General features: G+C 33.8%; 1 protein-coding gene across 2 annotated transcripts in view; it reads right to left on the reverse strand.

Annotated features, from left to right (window-relative positions):
• Atp6v1a (ATPase H+ transporting V1 subunit A) overlaps positions 1–17,885 on the reverse strand; it is a 59,717-nt gene that overhangs the window by 35,823 nt on the left and 6,009 nt on the right. The window contains exon 2 of one of the 2 annotated variants that reach the window (XM_047564552.1): positions 17,178–17,240. The exons of the other annotated variant lie outside the window; for it this stretch is intronic. The gene's annotated coding sequence lies outside the window, so the exon portion shown is untranslated. The remainder of the gene's footprint in view (positions 1–17,177; positions 17,241–17,885) is intronic. 2 annotated transcript variants of the gene reach the window in all.

A 17,885-nucleotide genomic window follows, 5' to 3' on the forward strand; every position in this document is an offset into this window, starting at 1 on the left:
GTTTCACCTCTAAACTTTCTTGCATTGCCTCACACATGAGCTTTTGGGAGACACCAAATAGTTAAACACTACCAAATATGAATTTATAAATTGCAGCCTTGGACAAATCACATTCTTTCATCCTTGTAAGCCTCAGTTTCATCTGCAAAATCTAATGGGGTGGGGGGGACCTAATATTATTCCTAACAGAAATACTGATGACTACCAATTTTATTGTGTTAATTCAAGCTAAGATTGCTTAACTTCTAAAAAGCATCTAATGTAGTCTTACCTTTTTCTTATTTGAGCCAAATATAGTCTGTTGCCTAGTTTTCCCCCTAGCTATAATGTTTAACTTACCACAACTTTTTTTTCTAGTACCACATGCATTGTTTTTTAAGCATCAATGATGGTCAACTGCTTATATTATGAGTAGAAAATAAAATGGAGAGAATACAATCTTTCCCCCAAGCATATTCTGGCATAATGGGATAAAAAGACAAACAGGTAATTACAATAAAGTGGCATGTGTGCTCTCATAGGAGCAGTACAGGTTGACTTAGAGAAGCATAAAGCAAAGTTATCTAAACTAGATTTGGGCAGGATGACAGCGACTTAGAGGAGGTTAAGCTGAGACTTCAAAGATGAACAAGGAGGTATTAGAATACACAGTAAATCTTCCCTATGGATGATTCAATTCTCCTGGTGGTATAGGAAGGTGTTCTAAAGAGTTCATGAGGAAATAATAGTGCCTGTTCTGATTTTTAAAAAAGTATTTACATACTTTCCCTTTAAAACTGAACAGTGAGGGTCTCCAAGTATATGAGCAATGATTAGTGGAAATCAAATGCATTTGTTCATGATTCAGCTGTCTTGTGAGTGTATTAGCCAGCTGGATAATCTTAGCCACCAAGGAAATTCTGAAGAATCTATCATTTTTAACTTTAAAAATTTTTGGCATATCTTATTTAATTTATGTCAAAGACTAAAGGCATTAGAAACAGTAACATCAAACTAATAACATAAAGAACCTAAGTGATAATTCTATAAATTTATCTATAGATGGCTTTCATCAGACAATTTGCATTCATCTGATTACTATTCTTACATAGCAAGTTAAGATTATCCTGCTTTTTAAAAAGCCACTATTAAAAATAGAAAAACATATCTATGAGTATGAGTAATTTAGCTTTCTCATTTTTTTGTTTGTTTGTTTGTTTTTCTTTTCCACCCCACGGTGCGGGGGATTCCAACCCCAGTCCTGCGTGCTAGGCAAGCGCCCTACGAGATAGGCTATATCATCAGCACTAGCTTTCTCTACTCCATTGTATTGTATGCAATGAAGTGGTTGCAAATACATCCCCAAACAGATCATATCACATCTTTCACCAACATGCTTTAAAGTGTAAAATTCCAAGCACTTTTATTCATTTTTGATGTTTTGACCCATTTAAATTTTTTAAAAAATATTTTTTAGATGTAGGTGGACACAGTATCTTTATTTTCATGTGGTGCTGAAGATTGAATCCAGTGTCTCACCCGTGCAAGGCAAGCGCTCTACCACTGAACTACAGCCCCAGACCCATAACCCATTTGAATTTTAACCTGTGCCACTACCACACAGACCTTGACACTTGCTGTGCTCATGCTTGGAATATCTGTTCTTTCCATATTCTCTTCTTACCATTTAGTTTCTGCACAAAGCACTTACATAAAATAGACGCCCTCTTCCTACTGTCCTTCTCAATTCTCTTACCCTGCTTTTCTTCACTACTGACAGAAATGGTCAAAAGGACAATGGCAATATATTGAAGGGAAATATCACGGGGAAAAGCAGGAGAGTGTGGTTAGTGGAGAAGCTCATAGCTATCTATCCTTCAGGATCAGTCTCAGATACACAGAACCACTTTGCCCACCCTTGTATCTTTCACAGGGCAGACTGAACCTTGTAACTAAGCAAAGTAGAGGTATAAAGGCCCAGGCATCTCAGCCTGATGTTGATACTCTAAACCCCCAACCACATGGGGAGGTGGTTGGTTGAGGCTTTATCAAGTTTGCATTGCAATTTGATTTCTGCCAATTCTGCTTCCATCACCTTTCTTTAGGGATCACATGTACTGATTCCTAAAAAACATCTTCCATAACAAAACTTTCTTGGCATCTGCATGTGGAGGCTCCAAAACACTCAAATAATGAGCAAACTGGAGAATCCCCTGATACTGAAAGTTAAACTCATGCTTGAACCACCAAAATTTTTGGTGTTTTCTGTCTTAGTCCTCTTTTCATTATTTTCCAAATGCGGAAAGGGAATCCAAAACTGGCTTTAGAAATCAAGTCATACAGAAGATAGGGCAACGTTCGTCTAAACCAAACAACTGACAGAATTAGGCCCTCAAATAGCCAAAGGCTTCGTTTCTATAAGGAGCTTGTTCCTCCTAATTCTTTAAAGTAAACCTTAGCTAAAGCCCTAAGACAGTAGTTACAGATGCCAAACAATCTATTTAGTTTTAAAGTACTAATTTATAATAGAGTAGGAAATATGTTCCTAGATCCAGGAGTTTCAGTTTCCAACTTAACAGCTGAATACTGAAAAAAAATTTCAGAATTGGTCCAAGATAACAGGCCATTTTGAAGTATTTCAAATTTGCAATTCTCACAACTCTGACAGGTTTCCTATTGTAATTTTCAAGATTTTTCACCAGAGTTCCCCAATTGCAGAAAACTCCCATCAACACTCCAGTATCTGGACAAGGAATTGGAAGCTACTAAGTAGCCTACCGTAAACAGGATAATTTCTTGGTATACTTTCATATATTCTCTTTAAATACAAACAAATTTTATAGTCTAATCCACCACATACAATAGTACAAAAAATATGAAAATGCTTTCCACAAATAAAATCATTCATCAGGCAGACATGCTATAATGACTTGATGACTGAAGAGGGATAAGCATATAGCAGTTTGAGAAGCATAGTCATACAACATATTGTTAATTACCTTACTATCTCTGAAAATAGTCAAAATAAAAACACCCCACTAAAATCTTCTGCTTATGCCTTTGTGAAAAAGCACAGACTAAAAATATCATAAGGAATACGACCTCCAAAACATTAACTTTCAATATACAAATCATATTACAAATTACACTGTTAATCTTATTCCAAATCTCCATGATACAAAGTTATGATATGATTTAGTGCTTCATAAAATAGTTTGGTATCTCTTAACAAATCTTTCTTAATACAATATATAGCAATCTTTGCTCAGTGGTAGAGTACTTGCTCACCCAGTATGCTCAAGACCCTGGATTTGATCCCCAACATGTTGGAAAGAAAAAAAAAATGTACTATATACTTTCATGAAGTATATGGTATGTGCTGCATTCATAAAAAGTCAGTTCAATGATTACATAAAAATTTTGGCTTTAGCTGTTTGAGTTCTACCTTAAGGATAAAAATTGAATGCAATTTGTAACTAAGAAATTTTTTAGTTATAAATTATAGCACCCCTCCATACTTGTGAAAGGTTAAAAAACAAACAAACAAAAAACCCTCTGTAGGAAAGGAAAAATCCAGAAGGCAGCACAGTCAACCATCTGAGCTAATGAGTCATCAGTCCCTCCCCCGCAGGCACCACAGAACACTGCAGTGGCAAATAACAACAGAGGCCCACTTTTTTTCCCCTTCCATTTTATAAGGCCCAGATTGCTACTGGTTAATACATTATACCTAGTAATTTGATTATTCTAGAAATAATTCTTTTTATTACTAGACTTTTGGACAATGGAGCTGTTGGGAGCAAGGAGGAAGTGATATATAAAAGCTAAATACTAAGGTTCCAAGGCAATATTTATTCACATATAAAATCTTAGGTCACTTCATTGATAATAAAGTATTATTATTTTTTTTTTTTTTGCGGTGCTGGGGATGGAACCCAGGGCCTTGTGCTTGCGAAAGCGAGCACTACCAACTGAGCTATCTCCCCAGCCGGTAAAGTATCATTTTAATGTAACATTTGAAAAAGTATATTTGGGCTGGGGTTGTGGCTCACTGTAGAGCACTTGCCTAGCATATGTGAGGCACTGAGTTTGATCCTCAGGACCACATACAAATAAATGAGGAAAATAAAACTCTATCAACATCTAAAAATATATTTAAAAAAAGAAAAAGTATATTCTATTTAATTCATTAAAGTTTATCTTTGGAAATCATAACTTTTTGAAAAGATTATGGATTCATCATATTACATCAAATACTTATTTTCTCATTGTATAAATCTATGGCATACAGTATGATCATTTGATATATATATAAAGTATGTATATACACATACAAATATATATATACATATACAAATCAGAGTAGGTAACATTTCTATCTCCTTATTTTTTGAACACAATTTATCTTCTTAGAGAAAGGCATTCTAAATCTTTCTAACATTTTTATGCCTGTCAAAAAGTTACAGAATGTGTAAAATTCCAGCTAATAACATTACATTTTTAGAAGTACTATATATATTATACTAACAGTACTATCAAAAATAAGGACCATAAAAGTACTTTAGTGGGACTATATAAGAAGAACCATACATATATAGTACCCTTATATAGTACTACACATATTTATAGTATATCAGTAGTACTATATATTTTGTTTATATAGTACTTCCAATTAATAGTACTATAAGTATAATATATATAACACCATACAAATGTAATATATAATAAATGTTATAGAGTCATTTTGTGAAGCAATTTTAATCATTTCATCTACCTACCTAGCAACCCTATTAGAAAGGCTTATGTGGGGCTGTAGCTAGTGGTAGAGTGCTTGCCTCGCACATGTGAGGCACTGGGTTCGATCCTCAGCACTACATAAAAAAATAAAGATATTGTGTCCAACTACAACTAAAAAAGGAAGGCTTATGTGGCAGATTTACTTCACTATGTATACTGAGTTTCCCCTTTTGCCTTGTCAATCAAACCTCAACCTCATTCAAATTTTGGTAAGCCTATTATGGTAATTCCCATTTCCTTGGCAATGACTGGTTTAAAAATAAACATGACTGATAAGCATACTTACTGTGACCAATAAGAATTTCTTTGCTTTTTCAAAAAAACAGGCTAAATTGTTTGTGGTGGTGCCTGGCTGTAATACCAGCTACTCAGGAGGCTGATTAAGAAAATGGGGGAGTTTGAGGCTAGCAGAGGTAACATACCAAGAGCCTGCCAAAGAACAAAATAAAAAACCAAAACAAAACAAAGCAGAGGCTATAAGAAAAAATATTCCCCTTTGGGATCTGGTTATCTGCATGGGATGTCTGGAACTGTGGCAGTCAATGGGATCTTGAAAGGAGCTAAATTAAGCAGGCAAGTTGCTTAATTAAGGATGACAAAATAAGGAGAAAAGCATCTGGGTCCCTGTTGCCTGGGCCCACTGAATTAACCAACATAACAAGAAAGGAGAGGACTTCAAGAATATTTCATATGTATACATAATTCATAGTGCTGTATTTAAAAAAAAAGAACGAACAAAACAACAGTTGATGACTAAAGTCAAATATAAGGTCAGTGAAAGTTCATAAAAATTAGTAAAATGTATAAGGAAATATGCTGTCAAAAGTGGGAATCAAAGAATAGAGAAATACAACAAAATCACAGACAGCAGACTAGCCTAATGGAACAAAAGACATGTATTCCTATCACAATAAATTTTTTTGAGGAGACTCCCCAATCCTTCTATTTCTATTTCTTTTTTTTTTTTTTTTTTCTTAAGAGTACTGTAGCTGTACATAGTAGCTGGGTTCATTCTGAGAAAATCATACATGCATAGAATTTGATTTACTTCATTTCAGTCCCCACACCCTATCCTTTTCCCTCCTCTCCTACCTCTCCTATTCTCCCTTCCTCTACTCAGATTTTTCATTTACTGGTTTATTTCTGATTCACACCCTTCTGTTTCAACCTTATATAAAAAGAAAGACATTCCTGAAAAAGAAAGAGTGAAAAGGTAAGGAGGACGTTTGAGAATGGAATTCAAATTTTATCAGTTAAATATACTTAAGGTTTGTAGCCCAGGCTAGTCCCTAAACAATTTTTATAGCATTTCTAGAAATAGATTTATTTCCCTTCAAATTTTTGTAAGTAAAATTGTGCATATTTAGTATGAAAACCTAAAGTTTTAATCAAAGTAACTAAATAATGTACTCAGTGTGTAAATTCCAATCTCAATTTACAGGATAGAAGGCTATGATCAATGATAAAATTGTTATATAAGTGGATTCATGTATTCCTGCTTAAGTGGAATATTTATCATTTTTCTACTTTCTCCCCTCGGTTATAGCATAGTCCCTTGCACAGCAGTACCTTAATCAAATGTTCTGGAATTAAAAATAAAATTAACAACAATCCTACTAGCTAAGGGTTATTTGATTACTGATTCAAAATGACAAAGTGATAAGAATACAGACACCCAAATTTGGTCTAATTTCAACATCTAATAACAAATAATTGAAAAAAATCTTATCATAGGGCGGGGGTTATGACTCAGGGGTAGAGTGCTTACCTTGCTTATGTGGGGCACTGGGTTTGATCCTCAGCACCACATAAATAAATAAAATAAAGGTATTCTGTCCATCTATAACTAAAAAAAAATCTTATTATAGCCAGTATCTTAGCCTTTGCCTAATCTCTTAAAAAAAAAAAAAAAAAAACATGTATCATGGACTAAATGTCCATTTCCCCAAAGATTCATATGTTAAAATCTTAACCCTTAGTGTAATGATATTAGGAGGTGAGGTCTTTGGGAACCAAAGTGACTTTATAAGAGACAGGAGAGAGATGATACTTCTGCTCTCCATAACATGAGTATACAACAACATGGTAATCTATAAACTTGGAAGCTGGGCCCTCACCAGACACAGGATCTAAAAGTACCTTGATCTTGAAATTCTCAGACTCCAGAGCTATGAGAAATAAATGTTGGTTGTTTAAGCCATCTAGTCTCTGGTAATTTGTTATAGCAATCAAACTGACTAAAACTCCAGGAACTGCTTTTCCATTATTTGTCAAAGTATATGTCAGAATGACAATGGATAATATGGAGGAAAAAGGAGTAAGCAGAAAACAGAAAATGTTCCTGTATCATACATCTCTTTAAAACTATATATATATTTTTTGTACCAGGGATTTAACCCCAGGGGTGCTTTACTATTGAGCTACATCCCCCACTCTTGTTATTTTGAAACAGGGTCTCGCTAAGTTCCTGGCCTTGAGCTTTCAATCCTCCTGCCTTAGCCTCCTGAGTCACTGGAATTACAGGTGTGCACCACCATGCCTGGATGAGAAAAATAATTTTTTTTAAAGAACATAATGCAATATTTTACTAATGCCTAGCTTTATGGTACAAATATGACCAATTAACTAATTAACCAAAATAAAAAAAGAGTAACATGTCAATGTAACTGCAAAATAGTCAAATCTAAGAAGAAAATGGAGATATTTGGTGCTAACAAGAATATTAATAAAAACATAATGCAATTTTGTTGCTTTTAAAAATAGAGTAAAATAGTGGGCTGGGGTTGTAGCTCAGTGGTAAAACACTTGCCTAGCATGTGTGAGGCACTGGGTTCAATCCTCAGCAACACATGAAAGTAAGTAAATAAAAAATAAAGGTAAAGAAATGACAAATCTCATACTAAACAAAGACGCCAATAACCTACATTGGAGAAAAGATATCCTCTTCAACAAATGGTGCTGGAAAAACTGGAAATCCACATGTAGCAAAATGAAATTAAACATCTATCTCTCAAACTGCACAAAACTCCACCTAAAGTGGATCAGTCCTAGGCATTAGAGGAGAGACCCTGTGCTTAATACAAGAAAAAGTAGGCTCAACTCTCCACCATGTGGGCTTAGGAACGGACTTCCTCAGAAAGACTCCGAAGTGCAAGAAGTAAAATGAAGAATCAATAAAAGGGATGGATGGTATCAAACAAAAAAACTTCTTCACAGCAAGGGAGACAATCAAGAACATGAAGAGAGAGCCTACAGAATGGGAGAAAATTTTTGCCACCTGCACCTCAGATAGAGCATTAACCTCCAGGATACAGAGAGAACTCAAGAAACTTAACTCCAAAAAAAAAAAAAAAAAATCAATAAATGGGCAAAGGAACTGAATAGGCACTTCACATAAGAAATATGATCTGTCAACAAATTTATGAAAAAAATGTTTAACATCTCCAGCAATAAAAGAAATGCAAATTAAAACTATACTGAGATTTCATCTCACTCCAGTCAGAATGGCAATTATCAAGAATAGAAGTAACAATAAATGTTGGCAAGGAAGTAGCAAAAAAAGTTCACTAATATGTTGCTGGTAGAACTGCAAATTGGTACAACTACTCTAGGAAGCATTATGGAGATTCCTCAGAAAATCTGGAATGGAATCACCATTTGGTCCAGTTATCCCACTTCTCAGCCTGTACCCAAAGGACTTAAAATTAGCATACTATAGTGATATGGCCACATCAATGTTCATAGCAGCTCAATTTACAATAGTTAAGCTGAACTGGTGGAAGAATAAGTCTTTAAAAAGGTCAATTTGAGGGCTGGGGATATAGCTCAGTTGGTAGAGTGCTTGCCTCACAAGCACAAGGCCCTGGGTTCAAATCCCCAGCACCACCAAAAAAAAAAAAAAAAAAAAAAAAGGTCAATTTGAATTTATCATTTCCTCAGAAATATGGGAAGCAATGTGGCATTAGGCAACAAGGCCCTTAAACATGAAAATTGTAGTTGTGGGATTTTTTTTATCTCTGGCATGTAAATGAGGACTTAACTATTATGTGTGTTTACTGCGACACTGTAATAGTGAAAAATTAGAAATAGCTTTAAAATCTGAAAACAACAAAATGAAGTTATTAGCTTATTTGAAAACCTACAGATACTATAACCAAAAATATATAAATAATAATAATAATATTAATGAAACTTCTTATGTCAAACAGTATACAACTCCAAATTCATAATGACAAGGGCTGTTATTAGCAGATTCTCTTCTGGAAGGATCCTCAACCTTCATGGTTTCTTAGCACTGCAATGGCTGTTCACGTTTTAGATAGGCTTTTATCCACTATATTGCTTATTAAGTGACTAACAAATTTTTTTAAATGCAGGTAATCATATGTGAGAATTAGTCTCTTTAAGAGTAACCTAAAAATTGTACAACTCATTAAAAAAACTATGGTTTAAAAATACGCATATATTTCTTCTGAAAAATGTCTATATTCTTATCAGTCTTTCATGAAAAAAATTTTGATTACTTTGTGAATAAAATATGAGTAGACAAATCAGTCAAATATAAACAATCTAAGTATATGAGACCACTGTACATACAAGGCATATACAAGATTGAGCATCAACAGTGGTGCCATAAAAATACTATTATATTTATATTATAAAATGATATCTTTTTTCTCAAATGGGTTTATTTATTTGAAAGTCATATATTTCATGGATAGAAAATAGGTCACAGTGCAAAGGCATATTAACTGAATGTTTAAAAGAAAGTAAATAGGTTCACCTTCAACTCACAAATTTATGAAAATCTCGGCAATGAAAATATGACCCAAAACACAAAAAAACGATAAAAGAGGTAAGAATGCTGCCTAATTTGGCAAACAAAACAAAACAAAACAAAAAAAAAAAACCCACTTCAGAAGCTAGATGGAAATATATGACTACAGTCAAAAGTTCACAGACATAGTCAATTCAGTTGGCAAGAAATCTTCATTTCTAATAGTTTGCCTAGTGTGCTATGATTAATAACAACCAGTTTGTTTAATTAAACTGATTGTAGGTAGAGGAAGACCTAATCATAGAGGATTTAAACAGTTATGGTTTCCTAAGGAACTGATTTCAGTTCCCCTTGGTGTGTACTCATACATAGTCTTCAATATTGCTCCACTGTAGCACTTATTACTATTATAATTAAAAATCCGTGAAAGGAGTTCAATGTCTGTCTCTATTGACAGACTGTAAATGCCAGGAAAATGCCTGTTTTATTCATTAAGTACCCAATTATTCACAAAGTAGGCAATTACTAAATACTGCTCAGATACAGTACTGGCCAAGGTGCTATGGTTTGGATAAGAGGTATCTCCCAAAAGTTTCTGTGTTAATGCAGCAAACTCTGGATTTGACTGTAAGGTTGTAACCTAATCAGTCAATCCTAGTTTGAAAGAACTGAATGGTAGCTGTAATCACGTGGGCCACAAGTTAGATGAGGTACATCACTGGGGGCATGCCCTGGAAGGGTTATTTTCCCTATGGCTTGCTCTCTCTGCTTCCTGGCTGTCATGAAGTGAGCAGTTTCCTTCTGTCATGCCCTCTGCCATGATGTCCTGCCTCAACTTGGGTCCAGAGCAATGTAGTTGGCCAACCATGAACTAAATCTCTGAAATTGTGGGCCATAATAAACTTTCCCTTCCCTAAGTAGTTGTTCTCAATTTTGATGACAGCAAGAAAAAGCCAACTAATACAGAAATTGGTACCAGGAGTGGGGCTGCTGCTCTAACTAACCTAACGATGTGGTTCAAAAACCTTTAGAGCTGGTTTGTGGGAGGAGGTTGGAAAGGTTTGGAGATGCAGACTTAAGACGTTTTAGAATGTTGTAAGTGGAGTTTCATGGGAAATTCTAGTGGGAACTTAGAAGACCAAAATGTAGACCGTGAAGACTGTGTTCCTGGGATTTCAGAGGGGAACAAGGATGTTACTTGGAATTAGACTAGAGGTCATTCCTGTTACATTCTGACAAAGAACTTATTTATGTTTTGCCCTTATCTTAAAACTTAAAAGTGATGGACTAAATAATTTGGCAGAGGAAATTTCAAGGTAGCATAACATTCAGTGAGTGGCATGAATTTTGCTAGCAATTTTTAGCCAGGTTTACTGTGGCCCATTCCCTTGCTTTCTCTGCTTCTTGGTTGCCATGAATTGAGGCATCTCTCTCCATTATGCCCTTCCATCATGATGTTTTCTGTTTTCTGCCTCACGTTGGGTCCATAGCAATCAAGTTGGTCAATTCAAGGACTAAATCTCTGAAACCATGACCAAAAATAAAATTTCCCTCCTCTCAGTGGTTCTTGTCAGGTCACAGTGGGGAGGGAGACAGGAGGGTGGTAGGAACTCTACATTCCTTAGTGAAAACTGACAGAACCCCTTAGAAATGCACCCAAAAATACATTGGAGTCTAATGGCCAATAACCATGGTTCTAAAAACTGATATTTTCCTAAGGCCAAGACTGAAGTCAAATATTACCATCACAGAATGACCTTCTGAGATAAAAAATTATCATGCATTTTTACATATTAAGAAAAAATTAAATATTATTTAATTTATTAACTTACTAAAAATTTTAATGTTATAATTTTACTAATAACTTCAGTGATTATCTTATTTAATGCTATGAATGCTAAATAACAAATAACTATTAAACAGATAAAGTCTAATCATTATTATTCTGTCTAGTATTAGGTATTATTTAAAATTTTACAAACATGTATTAACCCAAAAAGTCTATAGATTTACACATATATGGACAAGTGACTTTTGACAAAAGTCCAAAGGAAATTCAGTGGAGAAAGTATATCATCTGTAACAAGTAGTGGTAGAAAACACTGATATGTAAATGCAAAAATAAATAAATAAATAAATAAAAGAGCAGGAGAACAACTTCAATCTATACTTTGCATTACACAAAAATTAAGTAAAAATGGATGGTAGACCTGAACATCAAACCTATATACAAAACTTCCTTTGACATATACAATACTGAAAAAACAGACTGGTAAACTGCATTTCATGATTATTTAAAATTTCTGTTCTTCAAACATTGTTAGATGAAATGATAATTCATAAAACAACAAATTGATAAATTTTGACTTGATGATAATTTAAATTTTCTGTTCCTCACTAGGCATGATAGCACACACCTTTAATCCCAGCTACTCAAGAGGCTGAGGCAGGAGGATACCAAGTTGAAGGCTAGCCTTAGCAACTTATCAGGACATATCTCAAAATAAAAGATAAAAAGGGCTGGGGATGTAGTTTGAACACCAAAACAATAACGATAAGAACAACAAAACTACAAACAAACAAAAATACCCCAAAAGGACAACAGAAAAATTTCTGTTCCTTAAAAGACATTTGTTAGTTAAAAGGATAAGTTAAGTTATTGGCTGAGAGAAAATAGTTATAAGACATGAATCTAATAAAGCACACGTACTCTGAATAAAGAATTCTAAAAACTCAATAAGAAAATAATCCAATTAAAATAGGAAAAGGATTTGAACATATACTTCATCAAAGAAGTATATTTATAATAAATAACTACTTGAAAATATGCTTATTATCATTAATCACTGAACACATCCAAATGAAACCACAATGAAATGTCCCTCCACAAGTATTAGAATGGCTGAAAGTTATTAATAAGGATTTAAAGCAACTAGAACTCTAATATACTGCCAATAGGATAGTAAAATGATAGAATCACTTTGGAAAACAGTTTAGCAGTTTCTTAAAATGTTGAACATACACCTACTATACAATTCAGTCATACCTTCTCCTTGGTATTTACCCACAAGATAGGAAAACTTATGTCCAAAGACTTTCATATGGATGTTTGTAGAAGCTTTATTCATAACGGTCAAACAATATAAATACAAATCAAATATCCATGAACAGGTGAATGGATAAAAAATCGTGATATTCCATAAAAAGGAATATTCAGCTATAAAAGGAAATAAATCAATAATACATGTAAAAACATCAGAGAATCTCAAAGCAATTATGCTGTAAAAGGAAAAACAAAAAACAAAAAGTGACATTTATAAAAAATTCTTAATATGCAGGCTTACCTATAGTAATAAAAAACAGATCAGTGGTGGTTGCCTGGGGAAGTATGGAAGGAATGGATTACAAAGAGGTACAAGGACTGTTTCTTAGGGGGTCATAGTTATGGTTCAATATGAACATATTGACTGTAGTGATGGTTTCATCAGTGCATACATACATCAAAACAGATCTAATTGTACATTTTAAATGCACTCAATTTAAAGCTCAGTAGAACTCAATTAAACCTTGACAGAACTCTTTTTTTAAAAAAGCACAACGTATTAAGCTGGGCATGGAGATGCCTGCCTATTATCCCAGCGACTGGGGAGGCTGAGGCTGGAGGATCCCAAGTTCAAGACCAACCTCAGCAATTTAGTAAGACCCTTAGCAACTAAAAGAGATCCATCTCAAAATAAACAAAGAAAATGAACTAGGGATGTGATCTAGTGGTAAAGCATTTCTAGGCTTAATCCCTGGTATCAAAAGAGAAAAAAAAAAAGCAAAAAATATTGGTAGTACAATTCTTCTAAGGGCATATATTTATAGTGAATACATATTTACTTTTGTTTTTCTTGTCAACTAACAGAGTAGTTATAAAGGACTACATGGCTGATGAGAAACTGATTTAAAAAACAAAACAAAACACCTTTTAACCCCAGGGAAACAGATAAAAACAAACCAAATGAGTTTTGGTCTGCTTCTTAAAAATGAATGCATGTGACTCCTTGACAAGGCACACTCTTGTCCTGTCCAGTTCCACAGTCCCTTAATAGCACAGAAGCACAGAAGTCATATATGTATCTTCAATGTTCAATGTTCAGTATTTTCAGGCTAGGGCATAATGGTTTACAAAAGCTTAGGCATGAGGCACAGAAGGTTTTCTCTTCTAAGACTAAAGCTAAGCTCTAATATTTTGGACATGCAAACTGATATGATTCAATGGCTCCTTTAGAAGATGGAGAAAGGTATTTCCTGTTGTTTTATGCTGCTCAAATTTGAGACAGAATTATTTTATAATAAATAATTATTATCAACAGCCTAATTATCTCTGACTATTAACAGCTACTTCCCCAACTTTTCCTTATCCACGATACAGTGTATTCAGGAGGATAAGGTCATATTTAAAACAAACACACACAACTATGAACAATAGGAGGTACTGTAAATGCACATTCAAACACTTACTGGTATACTATCCTGGGATTTGAGCAGATTCTGTAGTTCTAAGTGTTTCCCTTTGGATCACACTAAAGAGTTCAATCAACCTGCTTAGATTTATAAGAAATCGTTTTCTTTTTCTTTCTTGAAACAAAGGAAATAGAAGGTATTGAACACAAGTGTATTTCACTTAACATAATTTGTGCATTTTGTAACTCATCTGAATAAAGTTTCTCACTCTCTTAATTTGTATTACCTAAAACTGGAACTCATGGATTTTGACAATTGATTTTTCACAAAAAAGGACATAACATTTGGCTCACGGGTATACTCAATGGTAATATTAATTGGAAATCAAATTCCCTATTAGTCTAAAGTCTCTCACAATTGATAGAATTTAAATGTGTAAGTCACATGAGGAGCATTTCAAGTTACATCTACACTACTTAATGATATTTAAAAGTAATAAGTCCAAATGTCATGCCTTGTTCTGGTACTGACATTGTTGCATTGATCCCATTTGACTATAACCTATAATGACAGATGGCACACAACTCAGGGATACTAGAAATGTTAAAGGGATTCAGTTATTCATTCTTTAAAAACTCAAGCTAAGTGGCAAAGTTCAGCAAATTACTGAGGACCAAGCTGAACTTTTGTGCACTCCTAAATTGGAAAGCAATCTGGCAACACCTACCAAAAGGCACACATCCTTTGATCCTGCTATTTCATTTCTAGGGATTTACTGTATTTGTACAGTATGTATGTTCTATTAACAAAGCATTCATTACATCACTGTTTCTTATATAAAAGATTGGAATGGGCTGGGTGCAGTGGTCACACCTGTAATCCCAGTGACTTGGGAGGCTGAGATAGAAGAATTACGAGTTCAGTAACTCAGTGAGGGCCTAACTAACTCAGAGAGACCCTGTCTCTAAATAAAATACAAAAAAAGGGTTGAGGATGTGGTTCAGTGGTTAAGCATCCTTGGGTTAAATCATTGGTACTGAAAAAAAAAAGTTTGGAATGTCCGTTAATACGAAGAATAGCTTACCTTGTGATATAAGAGGCTGTATGTTTAGTGGTTATTAAGACAGCAATCTCTGTAAAGAGACTCCCTGGGTTGAAATCCTGATTCCTACCACTTATGAGTTGTGTTACATTGTTGGTAATTTAACCACCCTTTGCCTAATTTTCGTCACTTGTTCATTGGGGATAAAAATATTAACTATCTTAGAAGGTTGATCAATGAGTAAATACAAATAAAGTATTAAGAAAAGTACCTGGACCAGGAATAAGCTCTGAATAATAATCTCATTGTAATCTCCATAATGATGATACATTAGTACAACTGAATACTTAACTATTATTAAAAAGTATGAGGCAGCTTTAACTCTATCAATGTGGAAAGATTTCCAAGATAATACCAAGTGAAAAAAGGAAGATCCAAAATAATATGGGGATAGGTACTAATACTGTGGACAAATATGTTACCAGGGGGGCAAGCTGAAGATATGGGACAGTAGGAGAAAACAGAATTATCTAAATATATAACTTATACCACATTTGTACACATATTATCCAATCCAAAAATACTGTTGAATGATTCAATGAATCCTAAAACAATTGAGTTAAAAAATAAAACCATATATATACCCAATTAACTGAGCAAATTAATGGCAAATATTAATATAGCTCATAAATATGTTATTTAATCACTTTTATTATATTATCATTCATTTAATCTTTACAACACTCAATGAAGAAAACTTTTGTTACCTTCATTTGAAAGATGAGAAAAACGCAGTACAGAAAGATAAAAAGTAATTTTTGCAAAGTCACTTTACTAAGAACCAGAATTTGACCCACACTTTCTGGTGCCAGTACTTGAGCCCTTAACCTCTTATGTTGCCTCTTAACATATTCTAAAATTACTTTTGGTTTACATATACCCTAAGTGACTTCAGAAGAAATTTGTAGAGTTTACAATAAAGACATATACAATTAAGTTAATAAATAAAATGGTAATGCAAAAGGGGGAAAATAGTAATAGAAAAAAACAAATGCAGCTATTTTAAATATTCAAAAAACCCAACTGTAAACCAGCCATTTTTATTATGGCTTTGAATAATGTTTTAACACTTCAGTTTCTTTTAAAAGACTGAAAATCAACTATTTAAATATTGTTAACACTTTAAATTTTGCTTCTTTAATTTTTATTTCAAGTTTTCCTAAAGAAAACTAACCTTAATAATCTAGTTTATTTGACAAAACCCAAACTGGACTATTATTATAATGATTCCGTCATATGTCATAAAATTAAATCAGTTTATAGAGTCTATACTTGTACAACATGCTCTATATCACCAGGGCAGAAAGTATTCTGGAACACTTAATACCATACCAAAAACAAAATGTCAATTTATAACTTTATCTGGTAATGCCTATCATTTTCTAGTACAGTAATTCATGACACTGGATACCCAAGAGTTATTATAAACATAAAACTGAGGATAACTTATGACGCTATTAGGACAATTTATTCACTTTCCTCTCTATACCTAAGACAACCAAAAAAAAAAAAAAAAAAAAAAAGTTTCAGGTAGGAGTCATCTGGCCATTTCAAATGATATTTTTCCTTTTGTTATTTCCTTCTTTCCTGATCTGGCCTTGTATTTCTTTTCTAAAATGTTAACAAGTTTTTTTTTCTTTCTCATCACAGAAACACTCCATGTTCATTGTAAAAATAAAAACATGTAACAAAGAGCTGGGCGAGGTGCACATGCCTATAATCCCAGCATCTTGGGAGGCTGAGGTAGGAGGATGGCAACTTAAAGGCCAGCCTCAGCAAATTATTGAGGCACTTAAGCAACTCAGCAAGACCCTGTATCTAAATAAAATATAAAAAAGGGCTGGGGATGTGGCTCAGTGGTTAAGCACCCCTGGGTTCAATCCCGGGTACCAGAAAACAAAACAAAGTAACAAAAGAAAAATACAAGGAAGAAAGCAAAAATAACCTGAAATGCCCATTTAACCACCGAGACAACCACTAAACAATCTGATGATATCCTTTCCTGCAATTCGCTGCATATACAGATGCGTACAAACATGTAGTTTTATATGCACATTATGGTGGATACACTACCTTTTCTTTCTCCCTTTCTTTCTCCTTCCTTTTTTGTTTATTTTCTTCTTTCAATGTAACAACCTATATAAACATATACAAAAGTCATGGTGTGTTTTCAAAGGGTTTTGTAAAAATGAAATCTCATTATACACATTTCTCTATACTTTGCCTTTATCACTTAAGATACATAATAGAAATCCTTCCAAATCAGTATAGATTTGACTGCTACCATTGAATGACTTCACAACATTCCATAATGTGTCATAATTTATATAATACCCCTATTAACAGGCATTACCCTGCTTCTACATTTTTGCTGCTACCCACATTGTGGCAATCAACATTCATGTAAACACTTGCTTAATTATTGGTGCTTTTATTTGTAAGGAAAAGTTTCCATGGAGGGAGACTGATTAATGGGAAAGTATGTATTTTCAATACTAACAGACATTATCTGATTATTTACTAAAAAGAAAAACCTGTAATAATCTACGTTTCCTCTAGCATTTTGTGAGAAAAATCCTTCCTTGTACATCCCTACTAGCAGTAGGTTTATCACTTAATTTTGCTAGTCAGAGACGTAGTATTTCATTGATAATATATTGATTACTAGTAAGTTTACTATTCGTGCTTATAGAATGTAAGAATTTTCTCCCCATTAACTTCTGGTCACATGCTTTATTTATGTTTCTATCAGGTGAACTTCTCCTTAACTTAATAAGAGTT

The sequence above is a fragment of the Sciurus carolinensis genome, chromosome 9 (genome assembly GCF_902686445.1).
Source record: "Sciurus carolinensis chromosome 9, mSciCar1.2, whole genome shotgun sequence".
Taxonomy (NCBI): domain Eukaryota; kingdom Metazoa; phylum Chordata; class Mammalia; order Rodentia; family Sciuridae; genus Sciurus; species Sciurus carolinensis.